The sequence below is a fragment of the Hyperolius riggenbachi genome, chromosome 4 (genome assembly GCF_040937935.1).
Source record: "Hyperolius riggenbachi isolate aHypRig1 chromosome 4, aHypRig1.pri, whole genome shotgun sequence".
Lineage (NCBI taxonomy): Eukaryota > Metazoa > Chordata > Amphibia > Anura > Hyperoliidae > Hyperolius > Hyperolius riggenbachi.
This window is the reverse complement of record NC_090649.1, coordinates 115,814,488-115,831,287: the sequence shown is the minus strand read 5'-3', so window position 1 is coordinate 115,831,287 and position 16,800 is coordinate 115,814,488.

Here is a 16,800-nt window from a genome sequence, read left to right as displayed (position 1 = left end):
GACCAATCATCGCTTACACTGCCTATTCATGTCTCCAATATGAATATTAATGATGTTGAGGGAAGGTCACTTACTGAGCTGCTTGCAGCACTGCCTCCGGTAGCAAACTAGGAAGGTTGTTTTAAAATGTTTTTGATGTTGCTTAAAAGGAACAAACAGTAATATTTTTTCATGTTTTGTGTTATTTATATATTAGGGTTTTAGTTTTTTTTCAGATGCAATTTTCTCACCAAGTAGCAGATCTATTGAACAAAATGTGGACATGGCATCAAAGTAAAGTACAGTAATGATATAGTATAGCAATAGCACATTTCCGTAGCAGTAGAATAAATACACACAAGAGGGAGAAAAAAATTCAAGCATTTGTGATTAAACATTTTCAAATAAAATGTTGATATTTGTTTAGTGCCTAGGTTGGCTGGCAAGTTCAATGAGTACAAAACTAATGGTTAGTTTTGGCAAACATGTCTTCTCACAGTTGGGGGCTTGTCCCAGTGGTTTTCAGCCCAGTTGTTTTTAAAAAGATGAAAAAAAATCATCATACATCATAAGCCCTTATCCAATTGAACTCTTCTCTTGAGTTTTCTCCCAGGAGATAATTTTTTCATCTGATTTGAAAAATAACTTTTAAGGACTTACTGTACTTTTCAGAATATAAGATACACTTTTTCATCCCCCAAAAATGGAGAGAAAAAGTCCCTGGCCCATATGCAATTAACTTTTTCTGCCGAGTTTTCTCCTGGGAGATACATTTTCATCTTCTATTTAAAATAACTTTCCAGCACTTTTCAACTGACAAAGTACCAAAAAGTAGGTTAAAAGTACCAACAAAATAATTTTGAGCATTTTCTTGCTTTCTAGTGGTTTAAAGGCATTCTATTAACAAATTTAAAAAGATCACCTTAGAGAAAACTCAGGAGGAAAAGTTAATTGCATATGGGCCCCTGCCTCTTATATTCCAAAGACAGGGAGTCCCTGATTTACAATCGCCAACCGATACAAACTGCTGATCCGCCAAACCATCTGGGTCTCCCTGCCTTGTCCCCCTGTGTCATCCTCAGTCCCCCCCCCCCTCCCCGTGCTGGTCCTCTCTACTCCCTGTGTGCAAAATCAATCAGTGGCGGCGTGGCCCACCTCACCAGAGATTCCAGTGGTGAGCACAAATCTCTCATCTATAGGGCTGTCCCCCCTTGTGACGGCTTCTTCTGATGACACGATCAACAAAAGCTGTCACTAGGGGGAGCCACATGGCAGGGGAGGGGTCTGCACTTGCAGCTGGAATCACTGGTGAAGTGAGCCATGCTGCAGCTAATTAATTTTACAACATGGGGAGAAGATAAGACCAGCGGGGAGGGAAGGGGGGAACTGGAGTACCACACAGGGGAACAGGAGTACCACACAGAGAACAGAAGGGGACACAGGGGATACACAGGGGGACCGGAGGACCACACAGAAAATAGAAAGTTACACACAGGTGCAAAGGAGGACACAGAGGGACACAGGGGGACTGGAGGAGGACACAGGGGGACATAAGGGGGAAAGAAGAACACAGTGAGACACACAGGAGGCCACAGAGGGACTGAAGGGGACACCTGGTGGAAAGGGGACACAGGAGGACAAATGGGAATACAGAAGGAAAATTATTGGGGGATAACATCTACAAGACATGCCTGGAACATGGACGCACCAGGTTTAGTATATATATATATATATATATATATATATATATATATATATATATATATATATATATATATATATATATATATATATATATTCCATGTTTTTTTTCCCTCTAAACATGGGTGCCTCTTATATTTCTGGTGCATCTTAAAGAAAACCTGTAACAAAGAAAACCTCCCCTGGGGAGTACGCATCCCAGGTAGGAGAAGCCTCCGGATCCTATTGAGGCTTCCCCTGTCCTCCTCGGTCCCACGGCGGCGGCAAAAATCCTCCCAGAGCGGCAACGATGTAAATATTTACCTCCCCGGCTCCAGCGCAGGCACAGTATTGGCTCTCTGCATGAGGATACGTGAAAATAGCCGATCTCAATCGGGCCGCTCTACTGCGCAGGCGCAAGACGGAGGCTATTTTCGCCTATCTCCATGCAAAGAGCCGCAACAGCGCCCCCGCTGGAGCCAGGAGAGGTAAATAAATCAGCGCTTGTCAGGCTTATCGAGGGAGGATTCCGGGACACTTCGGGGGAGCCAACGCTGGACTGCCTACAGCTACAGGAGTGGAGGAAGCCTCATTGGAATCCTGAGGCTTCCCCCTCCAAAGGTGAGTACCCCCAGGGGAACTTTTTTTTGTTACAGGTTCTCTTTCAAGTCCGAAAAATACAGTAACAACTAAAAAATTACTAATCAGTAGGTAAACACAAAATCTAATTTGTTTCGATTCATTTCTTGATTTGTGGTGGTAGCTTTAAAGATATTTTATTGATAAGGTTTGTAAATATCTCCTTGGAGGAAACTCAAGAGAAAAGTCAGTAGGATAGGGGCCGTAGGACCTTATTCAATTCACTTTTTTCTCCTAGGTGATATTTTCAAATCTTTTCAATAAAATGCCTCTTAAAGGACAACTGAGGTGACAAGATGACATAGACATGTGTATGTACAGTGCCCAGCACACAACTAGGCTGTGTTCCTTTTTTTTTCTTTCTCTGCCTGAAAAAGAGTTTCTATCTGGGTCGGGACCGGGTCAGACTGGGTCAAACTATAGCATAACCCTCAGTGATAAGTAATTGCAGCCATTAAACACTTTCCTGTCAGTAAATGGCTTCTGAGAGCAGGAAAGAGATAAAAAGGGTCGATAATTCATAGATTTGAGCTCTGGCGTACTTCAATGAAGGTGTCATTGAGCAGAAACAATAAAAAAGTAAAAACTTAAAAACTAGATGTAAATATAAAATAAAAATGTGGGATATCTGACAAAGTCATTTTTAGAAGGAGGAGTATAGATACAATTGTTTTTCTCATCCGTTTATTTTCACCTTGGAAGTCCTTTAAAGAGTAACTGTCAGGCTGCAAAAGCTAATTTAAACCTCTATTCTCCTGTGTTAAACAGTTTAGAAGGAAGCCAAAAAGGCAATACTGAAGTTAAAAATCTCTCTTACATTGATGTTTGCTGAATAGCAATGCTCTTTATTCCCAAGCTCCTAAGGAGGCCGGCAGGCCGCATAACAGATACTGCAAAGCATGCTGGGGCTGCTTCTTCTCCCTACTGCACTCCCTTGGTCCTTCCCTTCATTTCCCTATCCCGCCCTAAGGCTGCTTTCACAGTGAGAAGTTACAGGCTCATGTTTGTGTGATGTGCAGTGTTAGTTTTCCGCCACACATAGCGTTTAGCATTTTGGCCAAAAACTTCAATTTTGGTCTCATCTGACCAGAGCACCTTCTTCCACATGTCTGCTGTGTCCCCTACATGGCTTGTGGCAAACTGCAATTGGGACTTCTTATGCTTTTTTGTTAACAATGGCTTTCTTCCTGCCACTCTTCCATGAAGGCCAACTTTGTGTAGTGCACGACTAATAGTTGTCCTATGGACAGATTCCTCCACCTGAGCTGTAGATCTCTGCAGCTCATCCAGAGTCACCATGGGCCTCTTGGCTGTATTTCTGATCAGCGCTCTCCTTGTTCGGCCTGTGAGTTTAGGTGGACGGCCTCGTCTTGGTATATTTACAGTTGTGCCATACTCCTTCCATTTCTGAATGATCGCTTGAACAGTGCTCCGTGGGATGTTCAAGACTTTGGAAATCTTTTTATAGCCTAAGCCTGCTTTAAATTTCTCAATAACTTTATCCCTGACCTGTCTGGTGTCTTCTTTGCACTTCATGGTGTTGTTGCTCCCAATATTCTCTTGGACAACCTCTAAGGCCGTCACAGAGCAGCTGTATTTGTACTGACATTAGATTACACACAGGTGCACTCTATTTAGTCATTAGCACTCATCAGGCAATGTCTATGGGTCACTGACTGCACTCAGACCAAAGGGGGCTGAATAATTATGCACAGCCCACTTTGCAGTTATTTGTAAAAAATGTTTGGAATCATGTATGATTTTCATTCCACTTCTCATGTGTACACCACTTTGTGTTGGTCTTTCATGTGGAATTCCGATATTGATTCATGTTTGTGGCAGTAATATGACAAAATGTGGAAAACTTCAAGGGGGCCGAATACTTTTGCAAGCCACTGTATGTGTTCTTTTTCTCTGAGACCCTATACCTAACAGCTCCTCTTTAAAGAGACACTGAAGCGGAAAAAAAATGATGATATTATGATTTGTATGTGTAGTACAGCTAAGAAATAAAACATTAAGATCAGATACATCAGTCTAATTGTTTCCAGTACAGGAAGAGTTGAGAAACTCCAGTTGTTATCTCTATGCAAACAAGCCATTAAGCTCTCCGACTAAGTTAGTCGTGGAGAGGGCTGTTATACTGACTTTTATTAGCTCAACTGTAAGTAAACTGTTTACTTTTCCTCTGCTAGAGGAGAGGTCATTACTTCACAGACTGCTCTGAAAGAATCATTTTGAATGCTGATTGTTGTGTAATCTGCACATATTATAGAATGATGCAATGTTAGAAAAAAACACTATATACCTGAAAATACAAATATGAGAATATTTTCTTTGCTGCTAATCTTCTAGTAATTATTCATAGTACACAACCAATTCATTATATCATATATTTTTTTTCGCTTCAGTGTCTCTTTAAGCCACCAGCAATCAAGATAATACTCAGAATAATTCTGAAAGGAGATTTTCACCTATGTTTTGGTACTTCTTCAGTTGCAGAGTGCTGAAAAGTTATTTTAAAGAGAAGATGAAAGATTATCTCCTACGAGGAAACTTAGGAGAAAAAGCTAATTGAATAAAGGGTCTTAGTATCAGATGTTATAGTATTACTAGTCTCTAAGCCAATTTAATAAAGGGTGCTAGGGAATTGGGACCGGGTGCTGTGTGCGGGACCCCTCGCCTGCGTGCCCCTCATTTGCACCAAGCAGCTGGCACAGACAAAGGGACACAAGAGAATGCAGAGAGAGGGGGATTATTGTATAGGATATGAACATTGCATAGCTAGTCAGGTTATCAACAGTTATCTGTAAGTCTTTAATTTTTCAAGGAAGGTTAGAGATCTGTGATGATTTGTCAATGAACGAAGGTAAAATATTATCTTCAGATGAGTTCTTGATTATTGTAAACATTGACCCTCTTGCTCTTACAGTGTGCTACCAGCCCTAATAACATTCATGTTATCAAACTCAAGATAAAGTATATGCTCATTTAATTTACACCTACACGTGGATATATGAAGCCTATCTTTCAGTCTCACTGCAATAACTCCTTATTAGATTTTTTCTTACGCAGCATCAGAAACTAATTTAAAAGCAAGAAGAACAGATAGGAAAAAAAGAGAAAAATAAAGAAGACAATGGAAAAAAAGAATAATTGAATCTAATAAAAGTACAGTTCCTGGGATATTAAACATTTAAATATACAAAGCAAAGAAGAGATCAGACTCATTTGTTACCCGTATGTTCTTGGGCAATGTTTTATTAGCATACTGAAGAAGCTTTCAAAAGATTACTATGCGGCAATGACCAATGCAAAATTCCTTCTTAGTTTATGCATTATCTCTAGATGAGTGGTGTATAAAGAGAAATAATTAAGGGGATAAGGGTTTAACATTCATTGTAGTATTAAAACAATACATCTACAATACAAGAGGGATATCCTGGAGGAGTAGTGCTATATTTTAAGGAGGTAAAGACAGAAGGGTAAGAAAAACTGAACACAATGCACCTGATTTTTATTAAGGCACTCTTGGGAGAGAAATCACAGGAGAATATACGAGATATTGCAAACCTGGCCAGGAGATATAAAAAGTTATCACTACTGGTCATACAACTGCTTAATCACTCACCTTTTTTTTCTACTCTGTCCATGCTTTGAAAAAGATCCATAGCAAGTGAAGGTGTGGTGCTGCTGCTACCTATAAATGGCCCATTATAGGCGATCCACTTATTACTGAGGCCACACATACTATTGCACCCACCTTATTTTTGGAGCACACATAGATGGGGGAGAGCTTGTCCTTAAAGGAAAACCAAGGTGAAAATACACTGATTAACCACTTGCCGACCGCGCACTCATAACGCGCGTCGGCAAAGTGGTAGCTGCAGGACCAGCGACGCACATCTGCGTCGCCGGCTGCAGGAAACAGCCGCTCGCGCGAGCGGCTGCTTCCTATCAATTCACAGCGGGGGGCTCCGTGAATAGCCTGCGGGCTGCCGATCGCAGCTCGCAGGCTAAATGTAAACACAAGCGGAAATAATCCGCTTTGTTTACATTTTTACAACGCTGCTAACAGTAGCAGCGTTGTACTAGATCAGCGATCCCCGGCCAATCAGGAGCAGGAGCCTGTTAGATGCTGCACAGGACAGATCCGTTCCTGTGCAGCCTCCGATCTCCGGGGAAGGGAGGGAGGAGAGGGGGAATCCTGCGGTGGAGGGGGCTTTGAGGTGCCCCCCCCGCCACCCACACGCAGGCAGGCAGGAGTGATCAGACCCCCCCCCCCAGCACATCATCCCCCTAGTGGGGAAAAAAGGGGGCAATCTGGTCGCTCTGCCTGGTATTTGATCTGTGCTGGGGGCTGTAGAGCCCACCCAGCACAGATCTTAGAAATCAGTGCTGGTCCTTAAAGGGAGGGGGGGGGGGGGGTAAAGGCTGAGTCCTGAAGTGGTTAAATAAACAACTGTATCTATCTTCCTACTTCTAAAAAATGACTTTTTTTTGAAGATATCCCACAATTTTATTTTGAAACTACTTTTTACATATTTAAATGCTCCATGGTCTCTGCTCAATGACACAGTCTTTAAAGTATGCCAGAGCTAAAAATCGATGATCTTTTGACCTTTTTTAGCTCTTCTCTGCTCTCAGAAGTTGTTCTGTGTGGAGGAAAAATTTTATGTCTGTAAATCCTAGGTCCCAACTGGAGAGAAACTGTTACTTACATAGCTGAATACAGAGTAGGTACACCAAGATCCAAATATAATGTAGTATGTACTGGTAGTTGAAATGAAGTATGATAGAGTAATACGCTACACTCACAAAGCAGGGTTACCTCAAAGGAAACCACTGTATAGGCAGTGACCCCGTTTAGGATTAAGAAGTTACTCTCCGTAGATGAAGAAAAAAGGGTGTAACACCCCTCCACCAGGGGTGGACTTGATATAAGCATAGTATGGATACAGAGGTGCCAAAAGGATAAACGTATCTAAAAAGTTTAAAACATGAGGAGGCAGTGGTGGACTTACCTCCTCCAAGCAGACACAAAAATTGGCAATGTGTTTGTCAAATACAACAAGTTTATTTAGATACTTCGGGGTACAATACAACGCGTTTGGCAGGTTTGATCCCGCTTCATCAGGCAATAACAACGGAGCAATAGCATATGTGGTCAGTAGAAGACCCAGGCACCTCTGTGCATAGCTGAATGTTAACTCTTTCAGGCTCAGACATAAAAAAGGTACACAGCCTAGTTATTTGTGTGCTTGACACTGTACATACACATGTCTATTTCATCATGTTACATGTCACATTCCTTTAAGATTTGGACAAATAAAATATTCTTTGCTAGGGGAGAGGGGATTCAAGAACATGGAACTAGCACACATATGGCACACTTGTGCATGTGTATCATGAGCCAAACAACAGAACTGGCTGAGGACTTCAAGGGAAGTTGTTGATGCATAGAAAGCTGGAAAATGTACACAAGACCATCTCTAAAGTGTTTGGAGTCCACCAATCAACATTCAAATAGGCCAACTTACTTTATGGTGATATGCCTGCCTAAAGAGGAACCCAGGAATGAACTTCATCCCAATCAGTGGTCAATATCCCCTTTCCCATGAGAAATCCTTGTTTTTTCTTGAATAGACTAGTGGTGACATCCCACCCACAGTGTGATTTCACAGAGCCATGGCCCTGACAGTTTCCTCTCTGTGAACCATGTAGCACTGTGGAAAATAACAGCTGTTTCCAACTGCCAAGCAAGCAGTATCTCCCTCTGTTATACTTCATATGTATAAATTAAAATAAACAGCCTCTTAGCCTATCAAATTGTTAGTGGGTGTGTTGCATTAACGTTAACGTGTTAGCAGGGCAACAGGATCCCTTTGCATACCAAGATGTATGCAGTGCAGTCCTGCATAACATGTGCATTAACAGTGGCAGTGAAGCTTACTTTGTATGTACTGTATCCTTCATTGTACGCACCACATAAATAATCCCCACTGTTGCGTTGTGATTTTTTTTTTGCCGGATGTGCAACACAATGCCCCAGTGTGAAAGAAGCCATACTGGAATAAAGTTTTGGTTTTGAAGAGGCGGCAAGAGGCGCTAACTGGAGCATTGTGAGAGAGTGCTACTGAGCAGGCGGCTGATTCCGCGTCCAGTGCGGTGGTTTGCACGCGGAAGCGTGTGTCTGGCGGCAGAGTGGGACACGGAAAAGCCGCCGCATGCAACAACAGTCAGGCGGCTGATTCCGCGTCCAGCGCGGCGGTTTGCACGCAGCAGCGTGCAGCTGGTGTGGCTGAGCCTGTTAGTTCACACAGGTTTAGAGCTATGCACGCGCGAGCCAGAAGTCAGGACCTTTATGCCAGCAGGAGATGTGTCAGCTGATCAGGATGATCAGCTGATTCCTGCTGGACTCCTGATTGGCTGAGTGGTTCGGGCAGGGCGGCAGAGTCCTGCAACTATATATACAGCTTGCTTGTCAGTTGCTGGTTGTCTGCCGTTGCGATCACTACGGCAAAGCACTCAGACCTTTAGTCAGATCCTACAGTGTGTTAGAACTAGGTGGACCTGGGAATTCACACTTAGCCAGTTTACTAGTACTGTTAATCTGTGTATTTATTCAGACTAGTTCCAGGGTGCTGAGACCAAGGACCTCGCATCCAGACTAGGCATTGTTTGATATCTGTTATGACGTATTGCTTTTCTGACTACTCCTCTGTCTTCTGATTCGGTACCTCGCATATCTGATATACCGTTGCCAGACCCTGCTTTGCCTTGGATACCGAATCAGCCTTCTGTCTTTGTACTTTATCTGTCCGTATGTTACCGACCAGGCGTGCCCGACCTCAAGAGCTATCTCTCCCCTTAAGAGATAGTCTCCAGACCAGATAGTGACATCCACCTTCGGGTGTCACTCACTCCCTGGTCCTTCCTACCTCCAGCCTGACTCCTCCCCTTGGAGAGCCTCAGGCTGCTGAAAGGTTCCTGTGCCTTCCCGAGCAGTATTCCAGCACTGCTGGTGCATTGCTCAAAGTATTACTGTTACACCAAATACTCACATACCTATAGGTGTCCAGAGGTTAGCAATATATCTGTATTATCATTGATTCTGCAGATCATCAATAATCAGATATATATCTGCATTTTTGGTGATACTGCAGATCACCAATAATCAGATTCTCTCTGCGTGCTGACACCAATCATTACAAGCATGAGCTTTTTTGCTGATTTCAGAGAAATCAGAGCCTGTAATCTTAACTTTACACTTTTTTATTGATATGAAGTACAAGTAATGTTTTATAAGTACAGTATTATGGAGATCTGTTTGCATTGTATTCTCATCCAGTAAAACCTCCCTTGCCAATAGAATTGTTGCCAAATTCATCCCACACAAATAAAATAATAAGTTCATTGGTTTCCCTTGAAATATTGGCCTTAGCCTACAATTGGGAAATTAGACTTTGGCTATAGTAGGGATTAGATTGTGAGGGACATTTGGTGACATAACATTTACTCTGCAGAAGATATCAGCACTATATAAGTATATAACAATAATAATTAGCAAGTCCAGTACAGGGGGTCCCTGACTTGTGAACCTGCCAATACAATTTCCTCGACGCAAGGTCGGGCTGAGGCAGAGGCGATAGAGGCAGTGTAGGAAGGGGCACACAACTCACTCAGCTATCAGTCCCCTGTTGTGTTTGAAACAAAGAGAAATAAGAAAAGGGGATACATGGCAGTGACTGCAAGCCAGATAACTGGAGATTAAGGTGTTGGGGGCCCTGGGGCGCCTCTTAGTCTAATATCAATCAGTGTGTGACGGTTGGGGTGGGAGGGATGGAGGGGCGCACTTTGGTGTCTCAGCCTTGGTTGCTAGAGGACCTTGTCCCGGCTCTGCCTCGGCGGTTCAAATGATGTCACTTCTGCAACAAATACAACAGAGACGTAGGCTGGGGAGAGAAACTCTGAGAATTGAGGGACATCACCAGAAGTGAGTAATTGACACAGGGGGCATGGATGGAGGTACGGGGAACATAAAGGGATGAATGGAGCTAGAGGTACAGGGGAGACAGATAGAGGTACAGTGGGGGACAGAATGAGACACACAAGGGTGGAAGAAAGGCACAGGGGGACAGAAGGAGACACAGGGGCAATGGATGGAAGAACAGGAAGGATACATTGAGACAAAGAGGGACAGAAAGAGACACAGGGGCATGGGTGGAGGCACAGGGAGATGAAAAGAGGCACAGAAAGAGACGGTGTACTGAAGGATGTACATGGGGCACAGCGGAATGCAATGATGCATGGGGGGGGAGGGGGCATGGAGGGAGGCACAGAGTTGGTTCAGGGGGAATGAGGAAGCAGTGGGGGCACAGGAGGCACAGACGGACAGGAAGTGGAACAAGGGAACAGTAGGGAGATGTTGGAAGCACAAGGGACATAGGTAGCAAAATATTTCGACTTATGGACAAACTCAATTTAAGAACGAACCTACAACTCCTCTCTCGTTCATTAACCGAACAATTCTTGTAATCGCTGCTAATTTCTGAAGCTAAGAATATGCCAATAGTCTGTTGCTGGTTGACAGCAATACAGTTTATCTTTCGTTAGGACTGAGGTGGGGGAATCTTTTATTCTATCACTGAACACAGAGTGACAGGCTTACATGCTTTAGTTGAAGGTGGAAAACCTCTTTAAACTGGTGGTATCATTGACTACCTTCATTCTTATATAGAGTTAATCTTTAAACATCTGCTTCCTCTCTAATGCTGGCAAGGAGCTAATTACACACACTTGAAAATCTGGTGTGTTTCCCACAGCTATAATTAAAAAACTGCAAGGATCCTAGTAACATGGATAGTTAATGTCTCCATGGCAGGTCACCAGCATGTTAAAAGGAAGGCAGAGCTAGCATGGATAAACATACTGCATGTTCTCCACTGACATATACACGATGTGTTCACTAACTTGCCTGCTTTCTGCTATGAGCATGACAGACAACAGATCAATGAGCAAGCTGAATATAAACAATAACAGTGCACAGTATACATCTCGGTTACAATATAACTCAGAGCGGAGTTCAGCTTATTACAGATTTGCTGGCTTCTAGGGTATATGTTCTGGAATACGCCTGCTGTATAGATATACAATTTCCCGAGTGTGTTATTAAATATCCCAGGACAGATTTTATGCATGTTCTTTATTGTTCCATTTGGATTTGTTTCTTATGAGTTATAAAACCACGTTTCAATCTTTTCTTCCTCTAAGGGATTTACTGGATCCTTTCAATTATTTGCCTGACGTCATCGCCTCAGCCACAGTACGGCGGTCTACTGGTCCGCTTGCTGTTATCTCAAGGAATAGAATTTCTCCTGGAAAAGCAAGCATTAAAGCAAGATGTAGCAGGCAAAGTCTTACACTAAAAACAAAAGGGGGAGTGCTCCAATAGAGTAAAGCAGTTTATTACAGAGCATAATGTAGTTTATAATGACACTTAGTTGTAGAAGTAGGGTATTGTACCGTGTTAGCCATCAGTAAAAGCAAGAAGTTTTAAATCAGGATGATACCATTTACTGGCTAACTAAAAAGAATAAGAATAAGGCCTCTTGCACACTGCATGCATTTCCGATTCAGATTCCGCTTTTTAATCGTTTTTTACATCCGATTCCGATTCAGATTTTTAATCTTTACTGCACACTGCATTTTTTGATCAGTTTTTCTGTTGAATGTATTCAGGGAAAATCTGAATTGAAAATCTGAATCGGAAACGGAATCGGAATCGGAATCAGAATCGGAAAACGGATTTGCAGTGTGCAGGGAGCCTAAGTGAGCTTTCGGCTTTGCAGCCTTCGTCGGGCTTACAATCCTGTATACTTGCAGGCTGATGGTACAGACAGCTTTATACATCTGACCCTACACCAAAGTTTGTTCACAATGCTCCTCATAAGTATTGGCCTATCACCTGAATAGTGTCCCAAATGAGAGGCAAAACCTGGATCTACTGGTAATCAAGGCTATTACCTATAAATCTTGAGGTCCCCCAGAAAAAACTTTGATATTTGCCCCATTTTCCACACCCCTCATCCCTAGTGACTCCCACTAGAGGTGAGCAAAAGTTAGTTTTACTTTAATCACTTCTCCACTAAGGGTTTTTCCCTTATGAACCAGAACAATTTTCATATTTCAGCTCTCCTCCCTTTCATTCACTAATAATAATATAGATCACCTAAATTACCGTATCTATATCTTGTTTTTTTTCTGCCACAAATTAGGCTTTTTGGGGGTGATATTTGTTTTCAGTAATTACTTTACTTTCTAAGTATTTTATAGGGAAAACAAGGGAAAAATTAATAAAATACACAATTTCTCCAATTCCATCTTCTATAGTTTTAAAACAAACAATGCTACTGTAAATAAAACCAATACATTTAATCTGCCCATTTGTCATGGTGATTACAGCGTTTAAATTATGGCTCTAGTACAATGTATGGCAACATTATATTATTTTGAAGTAAAGGTGTCTTCTTTCCGTATTGTGTCTTTGCGTCTTTTGTCCCTGATAAATAATTACAAGCCCTTATTTACAAAAATAACAGTAATAAACTCTCATGACATACACAGTAAAAATCTGAGCCCCTAACATAACTATTAATGGATTTTTTAAAATGCTGTCACTTTTTTTTATTTTGGTAATTATGGGAGACAGGGGAGGGGGGAAGGAGACGGTTAATTTATTTTTATTTAATTTATTTAGTGCAAAATGTGTATTTTTATAGTTTTTTTTAACCACTATATAGGCTTGATTCACTAAACCGTGATAACTCATATCACGGCCGTTTTCATGCACATTTTCACGTTTGCACATGATCACGAAGGATCGCATGCAATTGTGAATTATCGTACGCAATTGTGAACTTTCGCGTGAAAACAACCGCGTTTTCGTGTGCAATTTTGCGATTGCGCGCAATAATTCATGATTGCATGCGATAATTTATGATCGCGCGCAAGCGCGAAAATGCATGCAAAAACAGCCGTGATATGAGTTATCACGGTTTAGTGAATAAAGCCCTATGTCCCCACACACACCATTCTGTGTGCTTTGAACAGAGTTCAGAGAACACAGGCTGTGTTGTTACAGGAATTATCATTGGCTTCTCATTGAAGCCATGATCATACTCTTACAGGCACTTTGATTGGCTCAGTGAACACATGTTCCCATTCACCAATCACAGGTGTGTCAGTCTCAGTGGGTGTGAGCAGTAGAAGCATGCACATGCATGGCGGCAGCAGTGGCAAGCAATGTATTAGAAAGTCCTGTTGCCATTGACAGGGCCAAACAGGATGTTTTAATGCATCTAGTTTTCTTTAAGTGGTTAAACAAATCTGAACCGGCCTGTTAGTGGCTGAGCACCTGGGGCCGAGAGGGTTAAATGCCCTCTGCTGCCACCTCTTGCTCCTGAGCTGGACATTGCTATCCCTCTTCCCAACACTTCCAACATTTATAGGTAGAAGCTGAGAGGAGGAGGCGACAGAGTTGAGTTGGTTCCCGCTATTCAATTTTGCTCATTCCTAACTCCTACAAATTACAGACTTATTTAACAAATGTAGTCACCCCCCTCCTAGGACTAGATAGCCCACAACAGCTAATCTGGAGAATAGGTGGACCCCTGCATTATAGATAGGGTAGGTAGCTGGTAACCCCCACAGTCGGAGTCCCCCCTGTGGTGGAAGGAGATGCTCCCCTATGGTTACTCCTCTGACTGGTTATATATCTATGTTACAATATCAGCAATCTTGCTAATATTATAAATTTGAAAGGCTAACTTGGTTAACTAGGCAGCAGAGGACAGACAATTTTTTTTTGTTTGTTTTAATTTCAAACTCATAATTTCCACACCTATGGAAACCTACATAACAGTCAAATGTTCTACTGTCCGTACATTACCTCAAAAATATAATTTTATATGTGGTATTATCTTAATAACTAGAAAGAGGAAAATGAAATGTGTTGCTCAGAAATATGTTGTTTCAATTTAAAAAATGAAAATAGTTACACTTTGAATAAAAATACTCATTAATTTAGTCATCAAATGCAGAGTTACTGATGAATAAGTGACCTCATCCTCCTTTATTAATTTTTTTTTTTTTTTTAGCAATTCATTTACTCATCAGTGCTGGATTTCTACTTTTTACTACACTAGGCCCCGCTTTCACCAAGTGCCCCTTGAAAATCTAAATAGAACTTACATATGGGCAAAAGCAATGCAAATTATTAAATACATCACAGGAGATAAGATGGTGACGTGGGGAGCTGTGGTATATTTTCAAAGCGTCACATTCCAGATAAGAAATCTTATTCACATTTCTTATAATGACCCCAAGTCATCTCCCAAATACATTTCTTTAATTAGATCAATCACAAGAGCTTACCAAAAGCTCTACTCAATCACCACACCTTTATTGCTGTTACTACTTTTTTTGCCAGTAGCCCACCATAAAATTATTATACCCTTATATACTTGCGTATAAGCCTAAATTTTCAGCACAAAATTGTGCTGAAAAAATACCTCCTTGGCTTATATGCGAGTCAGCGGAGCAGAATGGATGGTGGAGCAGATTTGTTACTGGCAGAGGAGTGTAAGAATCTTGCACTAGTGATCCTGCTCTTACCAGCTGGCTCCTTGCTTTGTACGTGCAGGGACAGATCTGGGGGGGGGGGAGGCGGGTCTCTTGCCCCAGGCGCAGTTAGTTGAATTCTTAAAAAGGCGGCAAAATGAATGGTAGTTTAGGCGCCAAAACCTTTCCTTTAGGCGCCAAAACCTGACCTTGCCCCAGGCACAACTTGGTCTAGATCCGTCCCTGTGTCCGTGGCCCCCCATCCACTGCAACATGGTGTGCAGAGTGTGCTGCTCAAGACTACCTGTGTCCCATGACTTGTGGAGTGGGGTGTGCAAGCAACGTGTCAGCAGTGCAATGATCAGGGATTTCTTCCAGTGTAGCAATCACTGTGTCTCATGTCTCTAAGGACATCTAATGGAGTCTCAACACACAGCTGTATCATTCTTGGGGCACATCTGGCTATGGGGAGGGGAGCTTACTTGTACTGGGGACACATCTGACTACTGTAGAGGGGGCTATACTAGGGAGGGGGCTAATACGCTAGTTAATCTTTGTTTCCTGATTTCTGGGGGGAATGTGGGTACTTCCACTTATACGCAGGTCGGCTTATATGCGAGTATATATGGTAATCCAACTAAACTGCAGGGAGGAAAGATGACCAAAAAACTGTACCAGAATGGAATGGATGTTGAGGAGCAATTAGTGAGTATTGGAGGACCCTAAAATGATCAGCTGTTCCACAACTACCTGTCCATGCCTGCGCTCTCGTTAGCCTCTTCGAGTTTCCCTTTCTGCTCTGAATTCAGCCCCTCCCCTCAGTCTCAAAGTGGAGGAAATGAGCTCATTGAAGCACAGAGTGTGCAGGAGAGACTCGAGAAGGAAGAGGACAACGCCAATTAGATAGGTAATTATGGAACAGTTGATCTGCTGCCAGCTGTAACACCACCCCAGCCCTGGTCCCATCCTAGTCCCGGGCTTATGGAGCCTGCCCACAAATCTTGCTGTGCTTCCCATAGCACAAGGAGTTTTGTACAATCTTTAAAGTTAATCTAAAATGAAAATAAATGGTTGAGATAAGAAATGGTACCTTATGACATTCCTGGAAACCCATAGTCATAGTTTGTATATGAAGGTTAAAAATGGAGGTTAAACATTTTTAATGCCTCAAGACAATGACAACAGTTTTTAATGTTTTTCAGCTCCCACACAGACAGATCTTGTACTAGTAAACTTTGTATCTGTCCCCAGCACTCAGCAGAGTTTCTCACCTCCACAGTGCTTTAACAGCACTAAGTAGTTATCAGTAAGAGTTACCCCACAGTATGACTGCAGAGAAACTATCACGCAGAGCCCTGGATTCTTAACCCTTACAGTGAGAAAAAAAAACAAGAAAAAAAAAACTAGTTCTCTGTAGTAATAAGACTGGATATAATTTATCTCCTTATGCTACACTCTCTTTAGTTAAAGCGGAAAATAATCCTGCATTTCAACTTTGCTCTAAAACATTATTTACAGCATATTATATGCAACCAGCATTTTTTTTTTACTAGACCAGCATTGGAAGGGTTACACAGAGCTTTCAAGTTCCTGCAGATTTCTGCAGACGCATCCGAAGCTGATATAGATACATTTTGCTTACATAAATGTATCTAAGTGTTGAATGTGACTCATCTCTCTCACTGAGAAGGAGTTGGAGGACAGCCAAAGAGTGTGTAACATTTATCAATAGATACATTTAACTAAATAGAATGTATCTATCTGAACTTCTGCATATCTCTCCACGGAACTTTAAACCTCTGTGTTTAACCCTTCCAATGCTGGTCTAGTAAAAAAAAATGCTGGTTGCATATAATATGCTGTAAATAATGTTTTAGAGCA